Source organism: Dendrobium catenatum, unplaced genomic scaffold (genome assembly GCF_001605985.2).
Source record: "Dendrobium catenatum unplaced genomic scaffold, ASM160598v2 fragScaff_scaffold_421, whole genome shotgun sequence".
Classification (NCBI taxonomy): Eukaryota; Viridiplantae; Streptophyta; class Magnoliopsida; order Asparagales; family Orchidaceae; genus Dendrobium; species Dendrobium catenatum.
Window position 1 is genome coordinate 113057 of NW_021318883.1, and position 14872 is coordinate 127928.

General features: G+C 32.2%; 1 long non-coding RNA gene across 1 annotated transcript in view; it reads right to left on the minus strand.

Annotated features, from left to right (window-relative positions):
- Nucleotides 1-2729: 2729 nt before the first annotated feature.
- LOC110110236 overlaps nt 2730-14872 on the minus strand; it is a 31392-nt gene continuing 19249 nt past the window's right edge. The window contains exon 3 of the long non-coding RNA XR_003700513.1: nt 2730-2906. This is a non-coding gene — a long non-coding RNA (uncharacterized LOC110110236). The remainder of the gene's footprint in view (nt 2907-14872) is intronic.

A 14872-nucleotide genomic window follows, 5' to 3' on the forward strand; every position in this document is an offset into this window, starting at 1 on the left:
AAGCTATATATATATATATATATATATAAACCATGTAAAGAGGAAGAAGAATATAAATAATTGATCGATATCAAATTTAAAGTTTGACCATTGAATAATTTTATCATAACTCATTTAGAATCAAACGGGCATGATTAACATGCTTGACCCTTTAAATGGAGTGGCAAAAAGGACATGTGAACTACTGAAAGACCATTTAATATGGCTAATGAACAGTTAGCAGAAACTAAATGTAAATTTACTTTCCTATTTTTACTACCGTCTCAATTTTGTGTAGATTCCTCAAGATAACAATGTTATGGCGCCACTTATATATAACTTTTATAAGAAGCAGTCTCGTGCTTGATCCCCATCACTCTTTTAAAAATTCAACTAAACTAAAACATGTTGCAAGTGTGAGAAGATGGATCCCGCTAAGCTTGCAATGTCTAGCTTGAAGGTCATGAGGAGGGCGACATTTAGTGTCTCCAAGGGCGAGAAAACTAAGAAGAGAAGAAGTGTCCCTTCAATGAGTAAGGAGAAGGATGTTGATGCAGGTCCTTAAATAATTCAAGGATCTACTAGGCCCATCACCCCTCCTCCTATGAAGAAAATGAAGATGGAATTGGGTGTAGCCAAGGAAGTTGTTCACTAACGACTAAGAATATTGGCCCCCTTAGAACTTGCTACTAGGGATAGAATTGTGGTGAGTCCAAGGAGAGTGATACTCTTCTCGAGTTTTGAGAACAACTCCCTTACTTTGAGGATGACTAGGCAAGTTGCCCTGGGGTGTCAAGTGGAGGTAGCGACTACAGAGGAAGTAGCCTCCACGGAGTATGTGATGACCTTAGCAAAAGCCAAGTCAGATGCTCCTCCAAATGAAGGTAAGAATTATTTGCAATTCAAGGAGTTGATTTTGTCTAATGTCCAAGCCTCCTCCTCCAGTGAACCCCTATTGTGTGCCTCTCATGGAATGATTTATTTGGTCATCCACCAAGAGAATTCGAGGCAATGACATTAACACTATGGGTCCCTAGCTTATACACTAAGATGGCGATCCACCAAAATAGATTAGTAGAGGTTCATTTGAAGTTTTTTGGATATGCCTTCTCTATTTCTAATTCTTCAAAATTGATTACATTGGTGTTATCATGCCCCAAAATTGAATAGAAGAATTGTACTTAATCATAATTATCTCATCTTCAATTTCAACATATAAAAACCAATTAATATCTAAAATTCAAGAGAAAATATAAATATTCATTCATATTTCATTTCACATATCATCCAAAAAATTATATACAATAATCCAATATATCTTTAATTCGTCTATATATATATAGTATATTATCAAAAAATACCTCAAGATAGACGTAACCCTGGGAAGACCTTGATTTTACCAACTTCTAATCTACTTAGACTCAACTTTATAAAAATAAATAAATAAAAAGCCTCAACTTTATCTTTTCTTGAAAATAACACATAAATACATAGAGTGAGCAGCTACTTGCTCAACGGGCATTCTAAAACCTTCATAAAGCATTCAATATTTCTTATTTAAAATAAATAGCATAATAATGAATAGAAAGTTTTACAATTTAAGTAATGTAATAGTTATATGAAGTTATATTCATAACATGATTTCAGTCATGTACTTAATTATCAATAGAAGTTATATGTTAATACTATATATTCATTAACTTATGAATAACAATGCATGAACTTGTAACTAGCATTGATCTTAAATTTGTATATATCTACAACATGAACTTTCATTCAAACTTATACTTTACTTTAAAGAAGAACATATGATTTGTATGCAATTTATGCAAATTGCAAAACATGATTCAAGCACTTGTCTCAATGCCAACTTATAACTTAATTTTCATTTATTCCTCCACTTGATCATTCTTACATCCATTCAAGACAAATGAAGACATGCCCAATTCTTCCCCTTGTAGCTCAACTTTCACGTATATCTCCACTTAATCATCTTACATTTGCTTAAGACAGATGAAATAATATATTAACATATACATGTAAGGGCACTTGTAACTTACTTTTATTATACTTGATAATCTCCCACATTCTTCACATACGCCACATGAACATACATTGCATTTTCTGAGTATGAAAATATTGACATATTCAACATGTATAAACAACATTTAACATTATGCATGAATGTGTGAAAGTAATGTGTATAGCAATTCTAATAATATACATGAGGTAGAACATGCACACATTTTTAATAGTAATAAATTTAAAATTCATCCATAGCGAACATCTATAACATCATTTGAGGGCTTTTATTATTCTATAACACTTTGTATTAAAACCAATATGTAGTAAAATATATGAAAATCCATACATTTAAAACCAACCGGTAATGCTCATAATTATCTATTCTACAACATATCAAAATTTACATGGTGAAAATTTTCCTAAACTTGTTTAAATCAAATAAAATCCCATAACTTTCACCTAAATTGCCCAAATTAAAAACTAAAGTATGGTAATCGAAGCCCAACTCAAGCTGAATGATTTCTTCAACTGGTCCGACAGATGAATTCGGCTCCGAGGTCTCCAAAATCTAACTTTTCCTTTTCCTTCTTTCACCTATGTTTTCTCGCTTCTCCAATGTTTCTAGTTTTATGCCCTAGAATCTAATGGAAGGATTAAGTCCCCAACCTATATTTTTCTCAACTAAAATGTAAAATAAATTAGAGCCAACCAAAAGATTCAAAATAATAAAGATAGTCAAATATCATTCATAATTTATTTCTCAAAACTTCATATACAATAATGTAGCTTGCTTAAAATCTATACATCAAAAGAATAAGTATTAGATTACAAAATATCTCAAGGGCCCGGGTCCTATTGATCCTGCCCTTATCAATTATACTCTAATGCTTCCTTTCCTCTTCCTGAAAATTAAAAAAAAAAAAATCCATAGGGTGAGCACAACGACTAAGTAAACTTCTTTCACATTCCTATCACATATACCAATGATCATTTTACAAAGAAATAAATTATTCAAATAATAAATTAAACATCAGAACATGAATCAGGTGCTAACTTTATAAGACTTAACATATTCAAGTTTTAGAAACATAAATGCAAAAGTTACTATCTAATTTTACACAATGATTATCTTTGTACCTTTCAAAGAATTACTTTCACAAAACTATCAGAGTATACTACTTATCATAATCATAACTTGTGCTTTTGTAGGTAGATCACTTCACAGATGTTTCAAGCATATCAGAATGTACTTATTGTTAGAATATTTTTTACGAGTTTTTATTTAAATTATCCAAAGCATACAATGCATGAATGAATTGTGAATGTATCAATGCTTTTTTATAGCTCTACTTTCACTTATAACTCTTTCTAAACATCTTACACCCACATATATTAAGTGGGGACATAAATAGAATAAAAGTTGTTCACATCCGCACAAGGTAGATGGGATCAAAACATAACAACTACCTCCAACATCCACACTAAATAGATGGGATCATAATAGAATAGATAAGACACTTATATCATTTAAGAGAGTGCACTTAAAACATTTTATAAATCAGAACTACGCCTATGTTATATCATGAATTATGCAACATGAATACAACAACATATAATTATGACTTTAAATATTAGTGTGGTAATGTATGGACCATCAAAACTACCAAAGTATGGTAATATTGCATATATAAAACTAGACACTTAACATTTTCTTTTTCAATTATAGTTTCAGAAGAAGATCCATATTAAAATTTTAAATTTTTTAAAGAATTATCAGGAATATCAAAAAAGCCTCATTTATTCAATATGCCCAATAACTGAAAATCAGTCGGTAAAAATTTAGCTTCTTATAGCCGAAGTGTCAGGAATAAAATATTTTATAATAAATTAAAAAGTTAAATGGTGAAAGCATCGTAATACCTAAGAAAAACACTTTTGTTTATAACTTGTTATAAACTTTTTGGAATTGAAACAAGAGATGCTCGATGAAATCCTCAATTAGCCAGGCAGATGAATCCAGTTTCAGGCCCTTGAATTCCTCTCATTTTGTCTCTCCTGCTTGCTTTCCATCATTCCCTACTCTTTTTTGAAAGCTGAATGGGAGGGGAGGTTTGATGATTTTAAAAAAGGACGACACCACACCACCTCATTTTAAGCTTTTTAATCTTTTTTCCTTATTCATTTTAGCTAACAGAGAAGAAATCATGAAATTTGAGAGAAAAAGTTAGGAGATAGAATTGGAGAGAAAAAAAAGCTAGATTTGGAGGTCGTGGAATAATTTTCATTAGCTGGTTTTATTGAGAATTTCGCTCGTCTCATTATAATGAATCATTATCATATTTTTTATTTTAATAATTTTATATATTTGATATCTTTTCATTTGAATTTGTATTTTTGTTATAAAAAATGAGAATAATTTTACATTGATAAAACTTAAATCACATAACTTTTTATATGTTTTAAAGATTGAGATTATAGGCATTTTAATATTTATTTGAGATTTTTACGGAGTAATTTTGAAAATGCTGTGATTTTAACCTATTAAAAATTTATTTTGACATCTTAAAATAGTACTTTTGTTTAATTAAAATTTCAGAATAATATTTTACACAATTTTTGATAATTTGATTAATTTCTACAAAGTTAAATTTTTACGAAGTAGGGTTTTCTATTACGTGTCATTGGGATATTTTAAGACTTTTTGAATTAAGGCTAATAATATTTTATTTACTACAATGCATTAAAAATAAATGTGTATTAGGTTATCTAGTCGATATTACTGTTAGAATATTGTTATAATAATGTGTGTGAAAAAGTAAATATTGTTAATTTACTAATGTTGGCTGGAGACTGATTGACCTGTAAATGATGATGGGCTGATAGACCTTCTTTTAAATATTATAATTTGGTGTTATCCTCTAATAATTCATATTATACTAATTGAGAGTTATAAAAAGATGATTATCATGTCAATGAGAAAAGAGTATAGATTGTGTTTACTAAGCCAACAATTTACTGATATGTTTGTATTGAAAAGTTGAGTTTAGAAAAGATGTTTTGAAAAAGTTAATTTTTCTTAGGGAGAATTTAATTTCTAAAATTTTATTTTTGAAATCAAACACGTTATTATGAATGATATATCGCCATAGGAGGCAGAGATATCATTCCCTAATAAGTTCAGATAACAAAACTGAAAGTTTTATCTTGATTGTAATAGTCGAATTTAGGGAAGAACTATATATGACCCCAAAGGGTCAAAATGATGTTCTATCAATATTCAACTACAATAATCTGGATGTGAGATCATTTATTTCATATTAAAAGTCACGACGATAAATGATATATCCTCCATGGGAAAGCATATATCATCTATTATCGATCATTCAGACATAATGATAATGGTCATCGTTAATTTTAATTTTTCTAAAGAATATTAACTGAGTTTTAAAAATTAATTTTGAATATAGATTTATAATCTAAATCTCCCATGAGCGCAAGCTCTCGTAGTTAATTACATCGTAGGAAATCTAAATTTTCTATGAAAACTCTCGATTAAAATAATGACATAAAATTTATTTTTGAGTTTTTCAAGGAGTGATACCAAAAAAAGTGAGGATGGAAATCTCAACTAGGATTGTATAAAAAATTTAAAACTTATTTCCAAAGGTCAAAGGAGTAAAATTAGAAGGCACTTTGAGATTCTGAAACAGTTCAGAAGTGCTCTAGCCTACCCTATGTATTGGGCTTTAAGTTTTGGATTGAAGAATATTTTAATTTGAGTTGATGATTTATTAGAATGTTAACATTATATTCCCGAAGTTGGGGACTTAAGATTTTGAGGCTGTCTCGAATCCTAAATATAAATTGGGCACTGAATGATAGTAACCTAAACCTAGCTAATACCGTGTAAAATCTAGACCTATCTCGGATTAGATTGGGGAGCCAACTAACCACCTAGGTGATTTAAAATCATGTATCTAGTCTTTAATGAAAGAGTGGTAGACTGTTGATTAAATTTTGAGAAATTGGGGCTGACACCTAGAGTAGATCCTAAGTGACCCCTTAACATATATAGGGTAATTGATGCTTGAAAATAAATGCAGTTAAATTTTAGTTCTTTTTATTTATTTTTAATACAATGTATACTAATCGACTTGATAAATATAAAAATTTGTATGAAAGAACTTTAAAAAAGGCTTAAAAATATATTTTATCCTTGAGATTGCATAACATCTCCTTGACAAAACTGCATCCTAATAGGTCAGATGGTCTATCAGAACTTGCAGATGGTGAGGTACTTAATAAGGAGGAGAAGCAATTAATATACATATGCGAACTCTCGGTGATACCGAGCTTACTTCATAAAATGTTAGTTTTTATGTGAGCTTAAAATTTTATTTAATTTTTTAAGTAGAAAAAATTTTAATCGTTCTCTTATGAGCCTTTGATCGTATCTATGCTAAAACAAAATACGGTATGCAAGAGAATAAATCTAAAAATAGCATACATTTTATATTACACAATCAATGTAAATAATCAATCAAATTAAATAAAATAAATATTCATGTGATAGGTGCCACTTAATTATAACTCGGGATCTACAAAAATTAGAAGTGGTCGGGTACCACTAATAACACCCAGATTCTAATCCTAGGACAAATGCAAGTGATTTTGAGTGGATACTCTTTGTCTTTACTTCTTCGTCCTTCTACGAGCTCCTTAGATTGGTCGAGTCTGAATATCCAAATGAAAAGAAACTCCTCCCTGGAGGGATGTTTTCTTCTCTTTGGATATTTAAAATTATCCTAACTTTGATCTCCAAATATAAGAGAACTCTTGCTTAAGGGATGTTCCCCCTTCTTTGGATTGCAAGTTGGATGTAATATCCAAACTCAAAAGCCACTTTCACATCACTTGACTTAATTTAAATCAAATTACATATACAGGAAATCAAAAACCTAGACTTAAATACAACCTACAGGGTTTTTTTATACAGTTATAATCAAAATCTCAGATCATCCCAAACATTTATATATTTGTATTAAATTTAAATCGTAGCCACAGCGGCCACACTCTTTTAATTTCAAGGGGGATTTAATAATTTTTAGCACATGCAGAAAATTTGTGAGTTTAAATCATTTAATTTGGCCCTTCTATTTAGCCATGTATGAGTATGATCACTTGCATTAAACTTTCTGAGCATCTAGATCATTCATAACCTAGTAGTAATATATCGCTCATCAAATCAATTCATATATTGCATAAATAAATAAATAATCATATCAATCAATTAATTTTCAACCAATATTTAGTGAAAATCACAAAAAACTCAACACACAACAGCAGAAAGGTAAGCACTGGCCTAGCCTAAATTTAGTCGGTTATCCTAAAAAATCATCTAAAGTGTGTGTAGAAGACTGTGTAGCTTGGATATGTCCTATACTGAGTAATTTTAAAATTTTCTAGTATTTGATTTATCGAAGGTAAAAAGAAAATTTTAATTTGATTTTAAGTATTAGTATTTTAAGGTCAATTTAAAGTGTATTTTAAGTGTTAATTGATTACCACCTTTATTTAAATCATGGTCATGAAGTTTATTTCACTTTCATTGAGGCTAAGTCAATAACATTATAGGCCCAGGTTACCTAGTGGTAACTAATATTAATTAAGTTAATTTAATTGGTTGAGAGATAATAATTGATTTATTACAATTTTCTAGAATTTTAAGATTTTTGGAATTATTTAAATATATTAATTAAGGGATCAAAAGTTGACTTTTTAAAATTAAAGTTATTTTTGAATGCTTAGTATTTTTCCAAATACTATAACTTAAAATGAATAATTAGACTATAAGTTCGCTAAATTTTGAATTTTTTATATTAAGTTTGAATTTTTGAAGTTTTGATCTAGATTTGAACTGCGGTTGATCGGATTATTGACTTTTTGACTTTGACCTATTTCTGGTGATTTGATATTTTTTATAAATACTAGACCTTAAATGGAGTTGAATGACTTTGAGTTTTTTTAAATTAAATTTTTTTATATTTAATTATGAATTTTTAAAGTTCGGTTAAATAATGGAATTTTTAAATTACTTAACAGGCTTTTAATGATTTTGATTCAAATTTATTTCAAACTTCTTGAAATCACTGCCAAAGGTCAGGAATGACCCAAATGAATGTTCTCAAGTGTTTGTAATTTTTTTGAAAATTTTAATTATTTTTAAAAGGAATGTTCTCAAGTGTTTGTAATTTTTTTGAAAATTTAATTATTTTTAATTAATTAAATTAATTAAATATTATTTTTTTCTTAAAAATTAGATTAAAGCCAAAATTAGGACCTATTGATGGGGATTTTAATTTTCCTAGGTTGGAGACTTAATTATGAGCATTTTGATATATTATGTGATTTTTTAGTATTTAATTTAAATATATTATGATTTAATTAAAATCCTAGGTTAATTTTAAGGGTTGACATTGGGTCCCCTGAATGGTGGATCAAATGGACTCCAATTTCATTAAAACTTGGGCATTGAGTTCACTTAATCTCAAGGCCCAAGCCTACCAAATTTGGGCCCAAGATGGATCATCTAAGGTGGTCAACTAAACCACCTAATTTAAGGAGGGCTATCTAGACATGAAATTTGGGTGAAATTGGAGGCTGACCAACCCTTACACTGCATAATTAACACACCAAATTGCACAATCAAATTCCCATTGGAAAGATAATTAGGTTAGATTAGATTTAGGGGTCAAACCATGATCCTCAAACCTAATTAACCCAAACTTTCCCTTAATCAAATCAAACAGGGAAGAGAAATTTTGGGCAACTTAGAGACATGCCCAAAATTAATCCCTCAAAGTCTCAATCCATGGTGGATTAATATAGTGCTAAAATTACAAAAAAAACCCCTATAATTCTAACTGTAATAACTTAAATTTCATGCATGTTTAGGGGTTGAGACCATAGAGCTTTGATAGGTCTCCTCACGACCTTTACAATGAGCCTAAGATCACTTAAACTGGCCAAGTGGATGAGGAGAAATGATTTTTCAAAGCTATGCAAGATTATTGAAATTAATAAATCCAGTATTACACAGTCAACTGGAGCTCTCCATCCGGGCGCCTCCTGATTGGTCAGCCAATCATAGCAGCTGACAATGTAAATGTGAGATTGATTATAGCCGTCAGATGGTTAATCAGATGGTTATGATTAACACGGCTCTAAAATCATGGGATCTAATCTGAACTACTGATCAAGATCAACAGTTAAGATTATGTCTTCCACCTCTCGAACACGTCTGATGCCATAAACCTTCTCAAATATGATCTGAGAGATCCCGCCAGAAAACTTCCATGAAACTTCACAGAGAGGATCAGGGCATCACAAACCATCAACCCAAAGGTCAAAATCTGGTAGTTTGATGGTTTGATTCACACTTAACCAACACTACCTACCTATGAGCTCGGGAATAGGATTTCACCTTGGAGAAAGCCCCAACGGATGGGTTTTTCTCGTCAGAAGCTTTATGGGGCTACGACGAATAGTTCTCCTTTAGACGTCATGACCAGAGGATGACCAGAAGTAGAAGTTCGAGCGGAGGATTGAGTGCGACTTGGGTTCAGTCATGGGATGGATTTGATATAGGAGGTACATTAGGCCAAGGGGAATCTAATGCAAGTGAGAATTGGATTTTGCTTGATCTGTGGTGAAAGATAGCTCATGTATAAGTGATTTTGACCACTTTGTGCTAGCTTAAGTGTTGACCCGAGTCAACTTAAAGGTTAAGCGGGTATGTGGGTTAGACCTAGGGCCACCCGATGGAAGTGTTGGTTTGGCTTGGTGGAGCCTAGGTAGAGAAATGGCTCAACTCTTAGTGGTTTTGACCATTTTGGGCTAGCCCAATTCTCAACCTGAGTTGACCCAAGGGCTGGGTCAAATAGGGTAGCTGCATTGAGCCATAAGGGACCTAATACAACCATTGGTTTGAATTGATTTGGCTTGGGTTGATATTTTGCTCATGGAAACCTCTCTTTGGGCACTTGGGTCAAGCCATGAGGCTAACCCAATTGGGCCCAAGGCTTGAGCCTTAAAGAGGGGCCTCCCTAAGGACTCAACGAATGGTTCTATGGGTCTAAATGGGCTTGTCAAAGCCTTGGTCAAAGGGTTTAAGATGGATTGAAGTGTATGTATAGTTTAGTCAAATTACGTTGACTTGGTCAACCAAGTTGACCTAAGGTCAAGGGTTGGGTCCATTAAGTTTGGATTGATCATATGAACTAATGAGGGTGGTCCCAAGCAAGGGGGTTCATTTGGTTAGAAATGAGTGTTTGGATCCTTAAAGGGCATTTTGGTCAACCATGATTAATTTAGTCAACCAGGTCAAACCAAAAGTTTGATTTGAGTCTAATGCATCCTTAAAGATGTTTAGGGTGTATGAGAAGGGGTTTCAAGATTTGATGCAATTGAGCCATGTTGACTTTTAGGCATTTTGATCATTTTGACCCCTAGTCAATTCTGGGTCAAACTAGGTCTAACAAAAAGCAATTTATTGGTCAACATGTCATAATAAAGGATATGGACATGGTCAAGGGTCTTAGGAGAGGCCCCAAGATCAAATTTCACAAGGTGAAGGGTCTAATGGCATAGATTATAAATATTTGAAGGTTTTACAGCCTTTAGAAATCAATTCAGTTTCTGGAGTTAGGAGCGTCAAATTGAGCTCAAATTTGAAGGGTTGACCCTAGAGACGTACCTTATCAATATGTAACTGATAGATCATGAATCAGCAATCATTTTATAGGATTTCAAGGTGACTAAAAAAAACACTTATAAAGGGTTTTAAGACATATGCCTTTAACCTAAGGATTTGGTTTGAAATTCTAGATTTGAATTAGATTTTGGATTTGAATGATTGAGCTTTAATTACCCAAAATATTGCAATCAATTGAATACTTGTAATTGACTGGATATTATTTGAAATTTAATTAAAGATTGACTCATAGTGTGGATTGAAGTCTAGGGTGGAAATTGAACTGAGGGCTATTTGAAGGCTTGGTTTTGATGTTTTATTGGTAGTAGAATGGGTCCTAATGACCTCATACAATATGATATCGATACGATAATGGAAAATTATTGTTTAAACTTACTTGTTTAATGTGACCACTAAAATTCATGTTATTAAGATATTATTTTTATTATTGTACTGATTTATTATTACTGCATTATTGTACTGCTCGTGCCACTAGGTTATTACTATTATTGATATTGCTACTGATTCATTGTTACTTTTAATGTTATTGATTCACTATAATAATACTAAGTATGTGATATATTAAGCACGAGATATATTGAGAATGCGATTAAAATATTGATTTGATACTGATATAAAATAAGTGGATATTAAAATGTACATCATTATAAGATTTTATTGCATTAATATAATTTTGACAATCTCTACAAATGCATTAATTTAACCGCTTTGTATGATTTCTCTACTAATTGAAAGCTTTTATACAATGACTACTTTAGTAATTCGACATCTGTACTAGTTTAATAATTTCTATATTATATTGTTTTGTTGGCTTTCATATCATACTATTTTATTATTTACATATTATATTATTATTGTATGTGAGTGTTATTATTAATGGACTAATTATGGATTATATGACTATTATGGTTATCACTACAGAAAAATCATCTATTACCAACACTATTTTCCGACTAAAATTGATCATTTTCTGACTTTTTTCGGCAGGAAATAATTCCGGCAGCTATCCAACGGAAATAAGTCGCTAGAAAATTTAAAAAAAATATAAAAAAAAAAACTTTTCGTGCTGCCCAACTAGCCCGCCTAGCCTCCTGCCCACGATAAGGGTTGCAGCCCAGTTGCCCCCACCCGCCCAGTAGCCCGCGCCTGAGCCCGCCTAGTAGCACGTGCCTGCGCTCGCCCGGCAGCCCGCCTAACCGTACCCGTGGGTTGCCTGCCCAGCCGCCCGCGCTTGCCTGCCTAAGCCCGTGGGATGCACCCCAACTGCCCGCACAGCCCCACCAATCTCGCAACTACCCACTTTCCAAGGGATTTGAACCCGTGTGGGTTGGGAAAGTTTCAAACTCTCAACCACATTGCTGAATATGTAAGTACGTTTTCATTGTCAATTTATTATATTTAAACTATATAATTACCCAAAATCAAGTTATTAAATAAAAATTAAATAAAAAGTTGTCTGACTTCCATTGTAAAATCGCCAGAAAATTAACCGTCGGAAAGTCGCTGGAAAATTCCATCGGTAATGGATAATTTTCCTGTGGTGTATGATTTGACTACTGATATGCATATTGCTCTTTTGTCGTGCTTTAAATTTAGTTGTAGGATTTAATTACTTGCTATGCTTTTGAGCTCATTATATATGGTTAAATAATTTCATGTCATGGCAAAAGAGAAAGATTATGAGATTTGGCTAAGATCCTTGAGGTTTAGGTTCTTGTTATTTTTAGATATTATTTTGTACTCAAGGCATGATAGATATATTATGATTGTATAGATCCTAAATAATGTACATAGTTTTTTTAGAAAATGAATACAAATGTATATATTGATATCATGATCAATAATTTTGTTTTCACTAGTATTTATATTGATATATGAAATTAGATGGCTCTGATTGTGGTATATTAAAAGATAAAAGAATACTTCCAAGTTAGATTCTAGAGTATCACACCATCACCATTCCCAATGTCATGGTGTCCCCAAAAGCCCTTTAACTCTAGGTTTTCTCTTTTCCCATTTCACTTCTTAAACTTATTTAAGGTTAATTAGACATGTTAGAGCTTAAAAGTAATAACTAGATCAAAGTAGTTGAGAATTCATACCTAATTAGTTTAATTAACATGGTCCTAGAATAGCGAATATTACATTCTCCCCTCCTTACAAAAAAATGTTATCCTTGACATTTACATACAAGTTAGTATACATGTAACTAAGAATAAATCAGGATACTGCAGCCTTATTTCATTTTCCTTCTCCGAAGTTGCCTCTTGATCTAATATGTGCTTCCATAGAACTTTAACAATTGATAACTTATGTTTCTCAATTATTTCATGTCATTAGCTAATATTCGTTCTGATTCTTTCCTGTAGGTCAGATTAGGTTGCACTTTAACTTCATCTTCAAGGACTCTCTGGCCCAAATTCGATACTCACTTTTGTTATACTAACATATGGAACACATTATGGATGTCTGACATGTGATCAGGCAAGGACAATCTATATGCAGACTTTTCAATTCTTTCAATTACTTCAAAAAGTCGTATATACCTAAGACTATTTATTGTCCTTTCCAAATCTACTTACACCCTTCATCAGACTAATTTTCAAATACATAAAATCACTAACCTGGAATTTCACATACTTCTGCTTAAAATCTTAATATTTCTTCTACTTGTCCTGAGCTGCTTCTAGCCTTTTTTTCTGAATAATCTAATCTTTTGTGTAACATAGCCCACCAGCTCAGAACCCATCATTTTTCTTTCTCCTAATTATGTCCATGTTAGCAGTGTTCTGCACCTCCCATACAAAACTTTATATAGAACCACCTATATTTGATTGGAATCTATTATTGTATACAAATTCAATCAATGAAATATGATTTTCCTAACCTTGCCCAAAATCTAGAATATACAATCCTAACAGGTCTTCATATTTTGACTATTTAAACCTTAATTATTGATAATTAACTTAAATCAATATCAAAATATTAATAAATTACTTTTTATAGCATTAACTTGAATCTAATTAACTATTAAATACTAATTAATCCATAGGAAGCAAGCTTGACAAGCATTCAGAAGGATCAAAACTTAATTACATGGTAGATTGGGTATACATCATCAAAAGTTTTGTATACAAATTCCTGTGTTTGGATTTCAATTAACTTGGTAGAGAAAACAGAAATCAAATCCTTTTCAAGAGATCATTTTTCCTGTCGTTTGCCCATTGTCTATCTTCTTATTTTGATCTCCCAAACGAAAGAAATCCCTTTTTTTTTCCTCCTCTTAAGTGAAGGACTCCGAACGCCTCTTTAACAAACAAAATAGGAAGGTATTCATCATGAAAAAAATACCTTTTTTCTTCACTAAAAGAGAACAAATCATTCTGCCAATTGTGTGGCTAATTGGCCATTGCTAGCCAAAGTTCTCAACTAACTAAGCTAAAGATAGATGTGGAATATTTTCTGCTGTAAAAAGGGTACTCACTAGATAGAAATAGAAGCAGGAGGTACACAACTCTCCTTGGCCTATTGGTTGAGAGCTTTGGCTTCCAACTAAGAGGTTCAGGGTTCGAGTCTATGTGTATGCGTTGTGTGTGTGTGTTTGCCTTAAATGGCCTAAATGTCCCAAAAAAAAAAAAAGCAGGAGGTTGCTTTTCCTTGAAAAGCTGTCATGAATCATTTTACCAATATATTTTTTGGTCTCTTCATACCTCTTTGGTATCATCACGGATGGCCAATCTTTCATGCAAACGACCATTAAAAAGGCTGTCCTAAAGGTAACTTACCTCCTCTTTGCAGACGACTTTCTCTATCTGCAAGCCACACTACAGAAAATTTAGACATTACCTGTGGTTATTATAAGATTTCCAGTGGTTTTGTAATAAACCGGCAGCTTTTCGGCGATTCAAAAACCCCCGGTAAAACTAGGGGTGTCAATATTTGACACGACACAAAAATCCGACCCGGACCCGACCCGGAAAATCCGGGTTGAACCCGACCCGATTTCAAAACGGGTCGGGTTGGGGTTCCAGAAATCGACCCGTTTCAAAAAACAGGTCGGGTTCGGGTTGACCCGGCGGGTTGCCGGGTCAACCC